General features: G+C 36.1%; 2 long non-coding RNA genes across 10 annotated transcripts in view; one reads left to right on the top strand and one right to left on the bottom strand.

The window, feature by feature from the left end:
* Positions 1–17,780, bottom strand: part of LOC140604132 (uncharacterized) — a 237,973-nt gene that overhangs the window by 62,298 nt on the left and 157,895 nt on the right. For 5 of the 8 annotated variants that reach the window (XR_012007159.1, XR_012007154.1, XR_012007158.1 and 2 more), the window contains exon 5: positions 993–1,121. The exons of 1 other annotated variant lie outside the window; for it this stretch is intronic. This is a non-coding gene — a long non-coding RNA (uncharacterized lncRNA). The remainder of the gene's footprint in view (positions 1–992; positions 1,122–17,780) is intronic. 2 more of the 8 variants (XR_012007157.1, XR_012007155.1) reach the window with 1 other exon arrangement.
* LOC140604133 (uncharacterized) overlaps positions 1–17,780 on the top strand; it is an 80,059-nt gene that overhangs the window by 27,597 nt on the left and 34,682 nt on the right. The gene's annotated exons all lie outside the window — the stretch shown is intronic.

Genomic DNA, 17,780 nt, shown 5'->3' with positions numbered 1-17,780 from the left:
AGGTTCTATATATGACATCTAGTGGGTGATAAATTTTTAGAGACAAATTGACATATGATATTGTGTAAGTTTATGGTGTGCATCATGTAGATTTGCTACCTTTATATATTTCAATATGATTACCACAAAATTTTCAATGTATGACATCTTTTGAGTGATAGAATATTGTCTTTTTTTTTTTCATCAAGGAACTATATAGCACCAAAATGTAGAAGCTTAAGATTTTTGGAATGATGTAATTACAGAACAAAGAAACATAAGTGAGAAGGTATTAAATTTGGAAAAAAAAAAAAGCAATGAGGAGGAGTATGAGTAAATACTATTGTTCATCATTTTGTTATGGTGTTTGAAATATTTTCAATATTATACTATCAACGTTAAAAAAATTATCTGTTAGCCCTTCCCAACTCTTTGTCTTGTCAATTTACAAATCTCTTGATTTGACCTTGTTTTCTTTTAAAGATTATTTATTCATTCATTTGTTCATTCATTCATGAAAGACACAGAGAGAGAGAGAGAGAGAGAGAGAGAGAGGCAGAGACACAGGCAGAGGGAGAAATAGGCTCCATGCAGGAAGCCTGATGTGGGACTCAATCCCAGAACTCTGGGATCACACCCTGAGCCAAAGGCAGGTGCTCAAACACTGAGCCACCCAGGTGTCCCTTGATCCTATTTTTAAAATAATTTTGATGAAAACTTAAAAATCATGAATTGATGTCTCATTTTCCTAATTATTGGTATTTATTTATATTTAGTTAGTAATACAAACTTAATACCAACTTAGTTAGTTAGTAATACCAACTTAATACTTTTTAGTTAGTAATACCATTTTTTATTCCTTTTGCAGCACCTATGTCCCAAGGACTTTATATGCATTTCTTACCAAAAGCATAAAAACAAAAAATACCCAAAACCAAAACAAAAGCAATATTTTATTCCTGATTTGAGGAGGAAACTGATCCTCAGAGAAGTTATGGTATGTCTTTACTCACCAGGTAGCTATGAGAGCTTCTCTTGACTCCAAGACAGCAGAATTCAGCTACATTATTTTTTCTACTGCGTCATCTTTTTTCAACTTTTTTTTCCCAATTTTGAGTTTATTGAAAAATAAGCATACATTACTATATAAATATAAGACAGATAGCATAATCATTTGATTAATATATATTGTGAAGTGATTACCACAATAGTTCAGCTAACATCCATCCTCTTATATAAATAAAAAGGTAAGAAAGAAGGAAAAAAGGAAAAATGTTTTCCTTGTGATGAGAACTCAATACTTACTCTCTTAACTTTCCTGAATATCATATAGCAGGGGTAACTATAGTCATCCTGTTATACATTATGTAGCTAGCACTTATTTATCTTATAAATGGGAGTTTGTACCTTTTGGTCACCTTCCTTCAATTCTACCTTTCCCCACACTCCCCCCACCCCCTGCCTCTGGTAACCAGAGATCTCATCTCTTTTTCTATGAGTTTGGTTTTTGTTTGTTTAGATTCTACATATAAGTGAGATCATGCAGTATTTGTCTTTCTTTGACTTATTTCACTTAGCATAATGCCCTCAAGGTCCATTCCTGTCGTCACAAATGGCAGGAATGACTCATTTTTTATGGCTGAATAATCGTCCCTCATAGATGATAGATAGATAGATAACAGAACTTTATCCATTCATCCATTGATGGACACAGATTGCCTCCATATCTTGGGTATTGTAGATAATGTTGCTGTGAACATGGGAGTGCAGGTATCTTTTTGGATTAGTGTTTTCATTTCTTTTGAATATATTTTCAGTAGTAGAATTGTTGTATCATATTGTGATTTGATTTTTAATTTTCCGAGGATCCTCCATACTGTTTTCCATAGTGGCTGCACCAATTTACATTCCCACCAACAGTAGACAAGTGTTATTTTTTAATCCACATCCTTATCAGAATTTTTTATCTCTTGTCTTACTAATTTTGAAAATGTGGGGAGAACTTTTTTTCATGAGTTTCCTGAGACAAGCACAGAAGGTTTTAGGATCACACACATTAATTAGTCATTTGAATATCTCCATCTTATCCTGATAAGTATTGTCAGAACAAGGCATTGAAGGGAATATTTACTATAGGCCATTTTGTGTTTCATTGTTAGTTGCCAAAGGCTGCCTTCTGGACACTGGCCATTTTACGATGGGAGAGAAATCAACAGTGCATCATCTTTTATTCTGTCCTAGCTGTTAACATTTCTTGCCCTGACAGCAGAGAAGTGGCATTTTGGTCCATATTATTCTGTTTCTGTAGTAAATAACACCAATGGAAGGAAGTGAGCCCTACAGATTATCTTCCCTTCTCAGCTAACAGGTAGTTGGCAATTTTCCAAATGCTATGGTTTTTGTAAGAAAAGTATGTTTTTTTCATTTTACTAATGTAACAATGGGTATATCATCAAACCAAAAAATTAGGATTCCCTGTGTGAACCTACTATAAGAAAACTTTTTCTTTTGGAGAAAATATTTAACAAAAACTATCTTAGAATTCTAGCATTGAAACAGACCTCAGAGAGGTCTCACTGTGAGGACAAATTATTGCATATTATTTTGTTTTTAATTTCCAAGGTGAAAGAATTTACCAAATAATTTTAAACTGTTTTTTTAATTGTAATAATTTGTTTTTCTTGAGGTATAATTAACATATACTGTTAAATATAATGATTCAGCAATTCTGTATGTTACTCAGTGCTCATCAAGATAAGTGTACTTTTATCTCCTTTATCTATTTCACCCTTCCCCCATACACTGCCCCTCTGGCACCCATCAGTTCTCTGTATTTAAGAATCTTTTTCTTAGGGAATAGAAGGGAAGGGAGAAGAAATGGGTAGGAAATATCAGAAAGGAAGACAGAACATGAAGACTCCTAACTCTGGGAAATGAACTAGGGGTGGTGGACGGGGAGGAGGGCAGGGGGTGAGGGTGAATGGGTGACAGGCACTGAGGGGGGCACTTGACGGGATGAGCACTGGGTGTTATTCTGTATGTTGGCAAATTGAACACCAATAAAAAATAAATTTATTATTAAAAAAAAAAGAATCTTTTTCTTTGTCTCTTTTGTTTGTTCCTTTTGTTCCTTAAAATTCCATATGAATAAACTACCAAAACTGGAACAGGAAGAAATAGAAAACCTGAACAGGCCAATAACCAGGGAGGAAATTGAAGCAGTCATCAAAAACCTCCCAAGACACAAAAGTCCAGGGCCAGATGGCTTCCCAGGTGAATTCTATCAAACGTTTAAAGAAGAAACCATACCTATTCTCCTAAAGCTGTTTGGAAAGATAGAAAGAGATGGAGTACTTCCAAAATCGTTCCATGAGGCCAGCATCACCTTAATTCCAAAACCAGACAAAGACCCCACCAAAAAGGAGAATTACAGACCAATATCCCTGATGAACATGGATGCAAAAATTCTCAACAAGATACTAGCCAATAAGATCCAACAGTACATTAAGAAAATTATTCACCAAGACCAAGTAGGATTTATCCCCGGGACACAAGGCTGGTTCAACACTTGTAAAACAATCAATCTGATTTATCATATCAGCAAGAGAAAAACCAAGGATCATATGATCCTCTCATTAGATGCAGAGAAAGCATTTGACAAAATACAGCATCCATTCCTGATCAAAACTCTTCAGAGTGTAGGGATAGAGGGAACATTCCTCAACATCTTAAAAGCCATCTACGAAAAGCCCACAGCAAATATCATTCTCAATGGGGAAGCACTGGGAGCCTTTCCCCTAAGATCAGGAACAAGACAGGGATGTCCACTCTCACCACTGCTATTCAACATAGTACTGGAAGTCCTAGCCTCAGCAATCAGACAACAAAAAGACATTAAAGGCATTCAGATTGGCAAAGAAGTCAAACTGTCCCTCTTCACCAATGACATGATACTCTACATAGAAAACCCAAAATCCTCCACCCCAAGATTGCTAGAACTCATACAGCAATTTGGTAGCGTGGCAGGATACAAAATCAATGCCCAGAAATCAATGGCATTTCTATACACTAACAATGAGACTGAAGAAAGAGAAATTAAGGAGTCAATCCCATTTACAATTGCACCCAAAAGCATAAGATACCTAGGAATAAACCTAACCAAAGAGGTAAAGGATCTATACCCTAAAAACTGTAAAACACTTCTGAAGGAAATTGAGGAAGACACAAAGAGATGGAAAAATATTCCATGCTCATGGATTGGCAGAATTAATATTGTGAAAATGTCAATGTTGCCCAGGGCAATTTACACGTTCAATGCAATCCCTATCAAAATACCATGGACTTTCTTCAGAGAGTGAGAACAAATTATTTTAAGATTTGTGTGGAATCAGAAAAGACCCCGAATAGCCAGGGGAATTTTAAAAAAGAAAACCATATCTGGGGGCATCACAATGCCAGATTTCAGGTTGTACTACAAAGCTGTGGTCATCAAGACAGTGTGGTACTGGCACAAAAACAGACACATAGATCAATGGAACAGAATAGAGAACCCAGAAGTGGACCCTGAACTTTATGGTCAAGTAATATTCGATAAAGGAGGAAAGACTATCCATTGGAAGAAAGACAGTCTCTTCAATAAATGGTGCTGGGAAAATTGGACATCCACATGCAGAAGAATGAAACTAGACCACTCTCTTGCACCATACACAAAGATAAACTCAAAATGGATGAAGGATCTAAATGTGAGACAAGATTCCATCAAAATCCTAGAGGAGAACACAGGCAACGCCCTTTTTGAACTCGGCCATAGTAACTTCTTGCAAGATACATCCACGAAGGCAAAAGAAACAAAAGCAAAAATGAACTATTGGGACTTCATCAAGATAAGAAGCTTTTGCACAGCAAAGGATACAGTCAACAAAACTCAAAGACAACCTACAGAATGGGAGAAGATATTTGCAAATGACATATCTGATAAAGGGCTAGTTTCCAAGATCTATAAAGAACTTATTAAACTCAACACCAAAGAAACAAACAATCCAATCACGAAATGGGCAAAAGACATGAACAGAAATCTCACAGAGGAAGACATAGACATGGCCAACACGCACATGAGAAAATGCTCTGCATCACTTGCCATCAGGGAAATACAAATCCAAACCACAATGAGATACCACCTCACACCAGTGAGAATGGGGAAAATTAACAAGGCAGGAAACCACAAATGTTGGAGAGGATGAGGAGAAAGGGGAACCCTCTTACACTGTTGGTGGGAATGTGACCTGGTGCAGCCACTCTGGAAAACTGTGTGGAGGTTCCTCAAAGAGTTAAAAATAGACCTGCCCTACGACCCAGCAATTGCACTGTTGGGGATTTACCCCAAAGATTCAGATGCAATGAAACGCCGGGACACCTGCACCCCGATGTTTATAGCAGCAATGTCCACAATAGCCAAACTGTGGAAGGAGCCTCGGTGTCCCTCGAAAGATGAATGGATAAAGAAGATGTGGTCTATGTATACAGTGGGATATTACTCAGCTATTAGAAACGACAAATACCCACCATTTGCTTCAACGTGGATGGAAGTGGAGGGTATTATGCTGAGTGAAGTAAGTCAGTCGGAGAAGGACAAGCATTATATGTTCTCATTCTTTTGGGGAATATAAATAATAGTGAAAGGGAATAGAAGGGAAGGGAGAAGAAGTGTGTGGGAAATATCAGAAAGGGAGACAGAACATAAAGGCTCCTAACTCTGGGAAACGAACTAGGGATGGTGGAAGGGGAGGAGGGCGGGGGGTGGGGGTGAATGAGTGACGGGCACTGACGGGGGCACTTGACGGGATGAGCACTGGGTGTTATTTTGTATGTTGGCAAATTGAACACCAATTAAAAATAAATTTATTTAAAAAATTCCATATGAATGAAACACATTAATTTGTTTTAATTGAGTATAGTTGACACAATGTTACCTTAGTTTCAGGTATAAGACATAGTGATTCAACAAGCTTATACCTTATGCTATGCTTACCTCAAGTACACCTACCATCAGTCCCTATATAACACGATTACAGTACCATTGGCGGCATTGCCTATGCTGTACCTTTCATCACCATGATTTATTCACTTCATAACTGGAAGCTGGTATAGCTTCCTTCATCCATTTTGCCCATCCCCTGTGGCAGCCTTCAGTGTATGCTCTGTATTTTGTATTCTCTGATTTTTGTTTGCTTGTTTCATTATTTTTTTAGATACCATATATAAATGGAATCATGTGGTGATTGTCTTTTTTTTTTTTTCTAATTTCACTTAGCCTAATACCCTCTAGGTCTATCCATGTTTTTGCAAATGACAAGATTTCATCCTTTTTATGGCAAAATAATATTCCACTGTGTGTGTGTATGTGTGTATGTACCTCTTTTTCTTTCTCTATTCATCTACTGATAGATCCTTGGGTTGCTTATATATCTTGGCTATCGTAATAATGATGCAGTAAACATTGGGGTGTATATGTCTTTTTGAACAACTGTTTTTTGTTTTCTTCTGGTACATACCCAGTAGTGGAATTATTCAATCATATAAATAGTTACTGTAAATTCTGAGGAAACTCCACACTGTTATTCACAGTGGCTACAAATTACATTCTTACCAACAGTGCACTTTTCTTCACATCTTCACCAACACTAGTTACCTCTTGTCTTTTTGATTCTAGCCATGGTGAAAGGTGTAAGGTGATATCTCATTTAAATCTTGATTTGCATTTCCCTGATGATTACTAACTAATGTTGAGCTTCTTTTTTATGCCTGTTTGCCATCTGTATGTCTACTTTGGAAATGTATCTTTTCAGGTTCTCTGCCCGTTTTTAACTGGACTATTTGATTTTGGTGTTGAATTATGTAAGATCTTTATATATTTTGGATGTTAACCCTTTACCAGATATATCATTTGGAATACCTCCTGCTATTCAGTAGGTTCTTTTCATTTCTTGGTTCCTTCACTGTTCAAAAGCTTTTTATTTTGGTGTAGCCCCAACAGTTCATATTTGCTTTTGTTTCCCTTGCCTAAGGAAACATATTGAGAAAAATGTGGCTAAGGCCGATGTCAAAGAAATTGCTGCTTGTGTTTTCTTTTAGATTTATGGTTTCATGTCTCACATTTATGTCTTTAATCCATTTTGAGTTTATTTTTGTGTTTGGTACAACAAGTGGTTTAGTTCCATTCCTTTGCATGTAGCTGTCCAGTTTTCCCAGCAAAATTTGTAAACAAAACTGTCTTTTCTACATTGCATAATCTGGCCTCCTTGTTGTAGATTAATTGACTTTATAAATGTGGATTTGTTTTTGGGCTCTATTCTGTTCCATTGATCTATGTGTCTACTTTTGTGCCAGTACCATACTGTTTTGACTGTAGTTGTATAGCATATCTTGACATCTGGGATTATGAACCTCTAGCTTTATTTTTCATTCTCAAGTTTGCTTTGGCTATTTTGAGTCTTTTGTGGTTTCATGCAAATTTCAGTATTTTAGTTCTGTGAAAAATGCTGTTGATATTTTACTAGGGATTGCAGTATATCTGTAGATTGCTTTGGGTAGTCTGGACATCTTAATAAATATTAAGTTTTCCAATCCATGGGCATAGAATATCTTTCCAGTTGTATTGTAGTCAATTTCTTTCATTAGCATTTTGTAGTTTTCAGAGTATAAGTCTTTTACCTCCTTGGTTAAGTTTATTCCAAGGTATTTTTTTTTCTTTTTTGTGCAATAGTAAAAGGGATTGCTTTCTTAATTTCTCTTTTTTTTTAAGAGAGATTATTTATTTATTTATTTATTTATTTATTTATTTATTTATTTATTTATTCATAGAGACACACACAAAGAGAGAGGCAGAGAACCAGGCAGAGGGAGAAGCAGGCTCCACGCAGGGAGCCCAACGCAGGACTCAATCCCAGGTCTCTGAGATCAAGCCCTAAACCACTGAATCACCCAGGCTGCCCTTAATTTCTTTTTCTGCTACTTTATTTTTAGTGTGTAGAAATACGACTGATTTCTGTGTATTAATTTTTTATTCTACAACTTTAGCGAATTTATGTATTATATTTTTTGGTGGAACTTTAGATTTTCTATATATAGCATCCTGTCATCTGCAAATGAGAAAAGTTTTATTTCTTCCTTACCAATTTGGATGTCTTTTATTTCTTTTCTAATTGCTGGGACTAGGACTTCCAATATTGTGGTGAATAAAAATGATGAGCATGGACATTTTTGTCTTGTTCCTGATCCTAGAAGAGAAGCTCTTTTTTACCATTGAATATAATGTTAGCTATGAGTTTTTCATAGATGGCCTTTATTATGTTGAGGTATGTTCCCTCTAAACTCACTTGGTTGAAACTTTTTATCATGAACAGATGTTGAATTTTGTCGAATGGTTATTCTGCACTTTTGACATGTTCACGTGATTTTTATCCTTTGTTTTGCTGATGTGGTGTATCAGTTTGATGGGTTTGGGAATATCAAACTATCCTTTCATCCCTGAATAAATTGCACCTGATTGTAGTGAATTATCCTTCTAATATATTGTTGAATGCAGTTTGCTAACATTTTGTTGAGTATTTTTGCACAACATCAGGGATATTGTTCATCGGGGATATTAGCCTGTAGTTTTGGAGTTTATTTCTGTAGTATCTTTGGTTTTGGTATTGAGGTAAATGCTGGCCTCAGAAAATTTATTTGGAAGCTTTCCTTCCTTTTCTATGTTTTGGAATAGTTGGGGAGAATTAAGTATTAATCTTTCTTTAAATGTTTTATAGATTCAACTGTGAATCCATCTGTGCCCGAACTTTTGTTTTTGGAGAATTTTTTGGATTACCAGTTCAATTTCATTACTAACTGGTCTGTGCAGTTTTTGGTTTCTTCTTGATTTCACTTTTGAAAGATTATATGTTTTTAGAAATTTACCCACTTCGACTAGGTTGTCCATTTAATTGGCATATAATTTTTTAGACTATTCTCTTTATACATTGTATTTCGGTGGTGTTAGTTTTTACTCCTATTTAGTTTCCAAATTATTTATTTGTATCCTCTATCCTTTTTTCTTGATGAATTTGGCTAAAAGTTTATAGATTCTGTTTGTTTTTTTAAGTTTCTATTTCATCCATTTCTACTCTGATCTTTTTTTTTTTTCTTCTACTAACTTTAGGTGTTGTTCTTTTTCTAGTTCCTTTAGGTGTAATGTTAGATTGCTTGAGATATTTCTTGTTTCCTGAGGTAGGCCTGTATCACCATAAATTTTCCTTTTAGGACTGTTGCTACTCCTTTCCAAAATTGTGGATTATTGTTTTTCATGTTCATTTCTCTCTACACATTTCTTTTTTTTTTGTAAATTTATTTTTTATTGGTGTTCAATTTGCCACCATCAAGTGTCCCCCTCAGTGCGCGTCACCCAGTCACCTCCCACCCCCCCACCCCCCCCCACCCGCCAACCTCTCCTTCCCCCACCCCTAGTTCGTTTCCCAGAGTTAGGAGTCTCTCATGTTCTGTCTCCCTTTCTGATATTTGCCAATCATTTTTTCTCCTTTCCCCTTTATTCCCTTTCACTATTTTTTATATTCCCCAAATGAATGAGACCATATAATGTTTGTTCATCTTCACTCAGATTGACTTACTTCACTCAGCATAACACCCTCCAGTTCCATCCACGTTGAAGCAAATGGTGGGTATTTGTCGTTTCTAATGGCTGAGTAATATTCCATTGTATACATAGACCACATCTTTATCCATTCTCCATTCATCTTTCGATGGACACCGAGGCTCCTTCCACAGTTTAGCTATTGTGGACATTGCTGCTATAAACATCTTGGTGCAGGTGTCCCGGTGTTTCACTGCCTCTGTATCTTTGGGGTAAATCCCCAGCAGTGCAATTGCTGGGTCGTAGGGCAGGTCTATTTTTAACTCTTTGAAAAACCTCCACACAGTTTTCCAGAGTGGCTGCACCAGTTCACGTTCCCACCAACAGTGCAGGAGGGTCCCCCTTTCTCCACATCCTCTCCAACATTTGTGGTTTCCTGCCTTGTTAATTTTCCCCATTCTCACTGGTGTGAGGTGGTATCTCATTGTGGTTTTGATTTGTATTTCCCTGATGGCCAGTGATGCAGAGCATTTTCTCATGTGCTTGTTGGCCATGTCTATGTCTTCTTCTGTCTCTACATATTTCTTAAATTTCCTTTTTGATTTTTTCATAGACTCATTCATTGGTTATTTAGTAGCATGTTGTTTGGCCTCCACATGTTTGCATTTTTCCAGCTTTTTTTTCCCCTCGTGATTGATTTTTGGTTTCATACTATTGAGGTCAGAAACATTGCTTGATATGATTTCAATTTTCTTAAATTTATTGAAACTTGTTTTGTGGCCTAATATGTGATTTATTCTCAGGAATGTTCCATGTGCACTTGAAAAGATTGTATATCCTGTTCTTTTTGTATATAATGTTCTCTCTATATTTGTTAAGTTCATGTGATCTAATGTGTCATTCAAAGCCACTGTTTTGTTATTGATTTTCTGTCTGGATGATCAATTCATTGATGTAATGTGAGTTAAAAGTCACCTACTAGGGATCCCTGGGTGGCGCAGCGGTTTAGCGCCTGCCTTTGGCCCAGGACGCAATCCTGGAGACCCGGGATCGAATCCCACGTCGGGCTCCCGGTGCATGGAGCCTGCTTCTCCCTCTGCCTGTGTCTCTGCCTCTCTCTCTCTCTCTCTCTCTCTGTGTGACTATCATAAATAAATAAAAATTAAAAAAAAAAAGTCACCTACTATTGTTGTATTGGTTTCAATTTCTCCCTTCATGTCTGTTAATATTTGCTTTATGGTTTTTGGTGCTCCAATGTTCAGTGCATAGGTATTTACAATTGTAATATCCTCTTTTTGGATCAACTCCTTTATAATTATGTCATGCCTCTCTTTGTCTTTTGTTACAGTCCTTGATTTAAAATCTGCCTTTTTTTTTTTTTTTTTTCTGATATAAGTATTGCTATCCTAGATTTTTTGGCTTTCCTTTGCATGGACTGTTATTTTCCATCTTTTTGCTTTCAGTCTTTATATGTCTTTAAGTCTAAAGTGTCCTTTATAGGCAGTTCATAGATAGATCTTGTTTTGTTTTTAAATTCATTCCACAACCGAAGTTTGACCTTTTTTTTCCTGCTTATAGAAGTCCATTTAACATTTCTTCTTAGGTGGGTTTAGTGGTGCAGAACTCCTTTAACTTTTGTCTGGGAAACTATTTCTCTTTCAATTATCTTATCAATTTTGAACCGGCCTAGATAGAGTAGTTTTGGTTTTAATTTCTTCTTTATTTCAGCTCCGTGAGTATATCATGCAACTTCCTTCTGGCCTATAAAGTTTCTACTGAAAAATCAGCTGAAAACCTTATGGGGTTTCCCTTATATGTGACTTTTTGCTTCTCTATCATGGCTTTTAAAATTCTCTATTTTCTTTATCTTTTGCCCTTTGACATTTTTATATATTATGTGTCATTGTGTGGACATCCTTAGGTTCAACTTTTTTTTGAGTTCTATGCTTAATGAACCTGGATGCTTGCTTCCTTCCCTAGGTAATGAAAGTTTTAAGCTATTATTTCTTCAAATAGCTGCTTTCTCTCTTTCTTCTCCTTCCATTACCCTTATAATATGAATGTTTGTTTCCTTGATGTTGTCCAAGAGATCCATTGTCCTATTAACATTTAAAACATTTCTTTTTTTGTTGTTCAGCTTGGATGCTTTCCATTACCCTGTCTTCCACATGTCTATTCCATTCTTTTGCATTTGCTAATCTACTGGTGATTTCCTCTAGTGTATTTTTTCACTTCAGGTATTGTATTCTTCAACTCTGATTGGTTCACTTTTATATTTTCTGTCTTTATTGAGCTTCTCATTAAGTTCTCCCATGCCTCTCCAGCCCAGTGATCAACTTTATGTTTAATACATTAAATTATTTACTAAACACATTGCTTATCTCCATTTCATTTGTTTCTTTTTCTGAGGTTTCATCTTGTCCTATTGTTGGAAGATTATCCTTAATATCCTTCTATACCCCCATTTTGCCTGACTTTGTGTTTGTTTTTATGTATTAGGTGTAAAGCCTACTTCTTTTCAATTTGAAAGAATGTTCTCAGGTCATCCTCAGTGTAGACTATGTGTGCCTGATGACTATGGCTGGCTGGCTGAGCTGCATCTGGCATGGATTGGATCCTGTTGCACAGTGTGTTGAGGCTGCCTTGGTAGGGTATCTGGAGCTGAATGAACATGGGCCAGGGCAGTCTCAGGTCTCTGTGCAGAGGGCACACTAGAAAGACAGGTGCAGCTGAAATGGGTCAAACTGAAGGGTCCCAGGTCTCTCTCTACAGGATGCAACATGGCAGGATGGCTGAACTAGATGCAAGCCCATGTGTCCTGGGGTGCTCAGGGTAGGGAGTGCCCTGGCAGGCCAACTAGGGATAAGGCTATTGCAGGCCAGGGTGTCAGAGTATATTCCATGCAGGGTACTCTGGTGAGGTGGCTAGAGCCAAAGCAAGTGTTAACCAGGAAGTCCCTGAGTCCTCTGCACTGGAGGTGCCCTAGAAGTCATTTGGAGATCAACGTCTATGGGTCTGAGGTGTTCTAGTGTGCTTTGTGTCTGTCTGTATTACCTTGGTAAGACAGCTAGAACTGTAGTGAGTGCTGACCAGGGATATTCCAAAGTGTGCAATGCTGGGGAAATCTTGATGGGATGACTGGAACTGATCTGGCCAGATAGCTGGCCAGCTAGTACACAGTGACACTGCTCTCATCATAGTGGAATGGGTATGTAAATTATAGCACTCACCAGTCCCTCTGACCTGAAAAGATTAAAGTAGCTCCCTCATCATTTGGCAGGAGTACAGGGGGCTAGTCCCTTTGTATTTTAGTTGCTATTTATTTATTTATTTATTTATTTATTTATTTTTACTATTTTTAAATTTTAAATTCCAGAATAGTTAACACAGAGGGTTAAATTAGTTTTGGATGTACAACATAGCAATTCAACAATTTTATACATTACTTAGTGTTCATCATGATAAGTCTACCCTTAATCCCCTTCCCCTGTTTCTCCTATCCTTTACCCATCTCTCCTCTGATAACCATTAGTATATTCTCTATGACTAAAAGTTTGTTTTTTGGTTTGTCTCTTTTTTGTCTTTCATTTTTGTTTAAGTTCCATATAAGAATGAAATCATTGTCTTTCTCTGACTTATTTCACTTATTATTATACTTTCTAGATCTATCCATATTGTTGCAATGACAAGATTTCATTATTGTTATGGCTGAGTAATATTTCATTATATTTCCAATTAAAAAATAAAAATAAATAAACAAACAAACCTCCAGCTTTGTTCTTATTTGGTGGAGTTTTAGGGTTTTTTATTTGTAGTATCATGTAATTTTGCAAATAGTAAAAGTTTTACTTCTTGCTTTTCAGTTTGGATGCTATTTATTTCTTTTCCTTGTTGGATTGTTGTGGCTAGAACTTGCAGTATTGTGTTGAATCGAAGTGGTGAGAGTGGACATCCTTGTCTGTTCTTGATCTTAAGGAAAGTTCTGTTTTTCACCATTGATATTAGCTGTGAGTTTTTCATAGATGACATTTATTATATTGAGGTATGTTCCCTCTAAACCTACTTTGTTGAAAGTTATTATCACGAATTGTCAAAGCATTTTTTGCATCTATAGAAATGATTATAGGGTTTTTATCCCTTCTCTTATTGATGTGATCTATCCCATTGATTTGTGGACATTGAATCACACTCGCATCCCAGCAATAAATCCCATTTGGTTGTGATAAATGATTTTTTAATATATTGCTGGATTCAGTTTGCTAATATTTTATTGAGGATTGCTGCATCTATGTTCATACAGATATTGGTGCATAGTTCTCTTTTTTTCTGTAGTGTCTTTATCTGGTTTTTGTATCTGGGTAATGTTGGCCTCATGGAATGTAATTGGAAGTTTCCCTTCCTCCTTAATTTTTGGAATAGTTTGAGAAATATAGGTATTAATTCTTCTTTAAATGTTTGGTGGAATTCACGTGCAAAGCCGTCTGGTCCTGAACTTTGGTTTGTTCAGAATTTTTGGAATATTAATTAATTTCATTATTATTAATCGATCTGCTCAAATTATTATTATTATTTTTGGAATATTAATTAATTTCATTATTATTAATTGATCTGCTCAAATTTTCTATTTCTTCCTGATTCAATTTTGGGAGGTTGTATGTTTTTAGGAATTTATCCATTTCTTCTAGGTTGTCCAGTTAGTGGACATATGATTTTTCATAATATTCTCTTATAATCCTTTGTGCTTCTGTGAAGTTGGTTGTTCGTTCTCCTCTTTCATTTCTAACTTGGTTTGAGTTCTTGCTCTCTTTTCTCTTCCTGATGATTCTGGTTAAAGGTTTATCAGTTTTGTTGATCTTTTTATGAGTCACATGAAAGTTTCGCTGATATATTCTATTATTTTTCATCTTCATCATTTCCTTCCTCTGCTGGCTTTAAGATTTGTTTGTTCTTCTTTCTAGCTCCTTTAGGTGTAAGGTTAGGTTATTTATTTGAGATTTTTCTTGCTTATTGAGGCAGGCCCATATTTTGCTGTAAACTTACCTCCTAAAAGTTTTGGACTATCATGTTTTCATTTTCATTTTTCTCCATGTATAGTTTGATTTCTCTTTGTTTTCTGGCTGGCCCACTCATTGCTAGTAGCATGTTATTTAACCTCCATGCATTTGTATTATTTATGTATCTTTGTTACTGATTTCTAGTTTATAGCATTCATTTGTGGTCAGAAAAGATTCATGGTATGACTTCAATTTTTTTTTTAATTTGTTGAGGCTTGTTTTGTGGCCTAATATGTGGTCTATCTTAAAGAATTCTCCATGTGCACTTGAAAGAAATAAGTATTCTGATATTTTAGGATGGAATGTTCTGAATATATCTACTAGATTCAGCTAGTCAAATGTGTCATTCAAAACCAGTGTTTCCTTGTTGGTTTCCTGTTTGTATGATCTATATTCACTGATGTAAGTGGGTTGTCAAAGTCCCCTGCTATTATTTCATTACTATCAATTAGTTCATTTAGGCTTATTATTAGCTGTTTTTTTTTATTTGGGTCTTCCCATCTTGGGTGTATAAGTATTTATAATTATTATGTTGTCTTGTTGGACTATTTCCTTTATGATTAGATAGTATCTTTTTTGTCTCTTGTTACAGTCTTTGTTTTGAAGTCTGTTTTGTCTGATATAAGTATTGGTACCCCAGCTTTATTTTCTTTTCCATTTCTTTCTTTTTTTTTTTTTTCATTTTGATATCTTCTTTATGTAGGAATGTATATGAGGTGAATTTTCTTGACCCCACCCCCCATTCAGAAACCATTATCTGGAAACATACTGAAATACCAATCTTATTAACTACTAAAACACTTAGTCAGAAGTCTCAAAATTAATCATTCATAATTAAAATATAGCTTTTCAAAATGTATACAAAACTGGGCTATCAACAATGCTTGTATAATAATATACACTTCCATTTTTATTTTAAATGCTTTTCCATCCCTTCACTTTGAATTGGCATGTGTCTTTAGGTCTGAAACAAGTCTCTTGTAGTCAGCAAATAGATGGTTCTTGCTTTTTAATCCATGCCAATACCCTGTGTTTTTGATTAGGGCATTTAGTCCATTTACACTCAAAATATTTATTGATAGTTGTGTACTTACTGCCATTTTGTTACTTGTTTTTTGGTTGTTGTTGTTGTTTTTTTTTCTCTCTCTCTCTCTTTCTCCTTTATTTTCTTGTTCTCTAAGATTTTGCTAGTTTTCTTGAGTGCTATACTTGGATTCCTTGGTCTTCACTTTTTGCATATCTATTACTCATTTTTGATTTGTGTCTACCATTAATTTGTATGTAATATCTAATGTATATGCTAGTCTATATTAAGTTGATGGTCACTTAAGTTTGAATCCATTCTTTACTCCTTTCCCTCCTACATTTTAGTTATATGCTTTCATATTTTATATTAATTTTATAAATCCCTTGACTGGTTTTAATATCTATACTTAATTTTACTTCTTTTGTGCTTCTTACTTTTCTTACTCTTGCTTATGGTCTTTCCTTTCCACTCAAACAGTAAGTCCCCCTTAACATTTCTTGTAAGATTGGGTTAGTGGTGATGAATTCCTTTAACTTTTGATTATTTGGGAAATTCTTTATCTCTCCTTCTATTCTGAATGATAGATTTGCTGGATAGAGTATTTTTGGCTGAAGCACTTTGTTTTTCTTTCTTTCAGCACTTTGAATATATCATGTCACTCCTTTCTGGCCTCCAAAGTTTCTTTAAAAAAAACCTGCTGATAGCTTTATGAGGTTTCCCTTGTGTGTATCTGTTCTCTTTTCTCTTGCTGCTTTTAAAATTTTCCATCACTAAATTTTGGAATTTTAATTACTATGTCTCTTGGTGTGGATCTCCTTGGGTTGATTTTTTGGGAGGCTCTGTGCCTCCTGGATCTGGATTTCTGTCTCCTTCCCTAGATTCAGGAAGTTTCCAACTATTTCTTCAATAAATTTTCTGCTCCACATTCTCTATCTTCTCCTTCTGGGATTCCTATGATGCAAATGTTATTACACTTGAGGTTGTCATTGAATTGCCTACATTTATTATCATTTTTTTGCAGTATCTCTCTCTCTCTCTCTCTCTCTCTCTCCTGTTCAGCTTGATTGCTTTTGATTACTCTGTACTTTAGGTCACTGATCCATTCTTCTATTTTCTCTAATCTACTATTTGTACACTTTAGTGTCTTTTTAATTTTGGTGATTGAGTTTTTCAACTTTTATTGGTTGTTTTATGTTTTCTTTATTTGTTAAGAGTCTCACTGACATCTTCACTCTTTTCTCAAGTCCACTGACAAAATTCATGACCATTACTTTAAATTCTCTATCAGACATATTATCTATCCCTGTTTTATTTAGCTCTCTTGCTGTGATTTTGTCCTGTTCTTTCATTTGGAATATATTACTCTGTCTCCTCATTTTTTTTTCTAATTTGCTGTGTCTGTTTCTATGTATTAGAAAAGTCAGCTATATCCCCTGCTCTTGAAAACAGTGGCCTTCTGAAGAAGAAGTCCTATATTGCCCTAAAGTACAATGTCCTCCTTGAAGAACTTGGTGCTTCAGGGTATTGCAAGTGCACTACTGTTGTAACTGAGCCACCTTTCCCTTTAGTCCTGTCATCTGCAGTGGTTTACATTGCCTGATGTGGACAGGGTTTGTTCCCTGTGTTGTTAGTGAGCCAATCTGGGGCTGTCCTGGGCTTGATTTGAGTCAGACAAGGCATTTGCCAGATATGTATTTGTACTAAACTACAAGGTGCTTACCCTGTGTTGTCCCCTAAGAGCTTTCATTGGTGGATGGGGCATATAGTCAGACTATTTGTCTGCCCCTAGCCCACTGGTTGGGCTGAAGTTGGACTGGTGTGTGGTTATCTTCCCCTCTTCCTGGGGCAATAGTTACTTTGGAGTGGTGCTGTTCCCTTTTAGGGCTGCTTGCACATTGCCATGTTTGTTATGCCCCTTTGGATGGGCTCTGGCCAAGGGCATATTGGAGGGGGCAATCCACAGGGTTATGCAGGAGGGGGCATGGTGTTAGCAAGTTAGGTACAGAGTGTGCCACTGCATTGGTTCCTACTTGTGGCTATGAGTCTATGCTGAGGGTAGGGGGTGGGCAGGTAAATGGTGCCCCCTAGCCTTTTTGTT

This window comes from Canis lupus, chromosome 14, assembly GCF_048164855.1.
Source record: "Canis lupus baileyi chromosome 14, mCanLup2.hap1, whole genome shotgun sequence".
Classification (NCBI taxonomy): Eukaryota; Metazoa; Chordata; class Mammalia; order Carnivora; family Canidae; genus Canis; species Canis lupus.
Note: the sequence above shows the minus strand (reverse complement) of the source record. Positions and strands in the feature narration are given on the sequence as shown.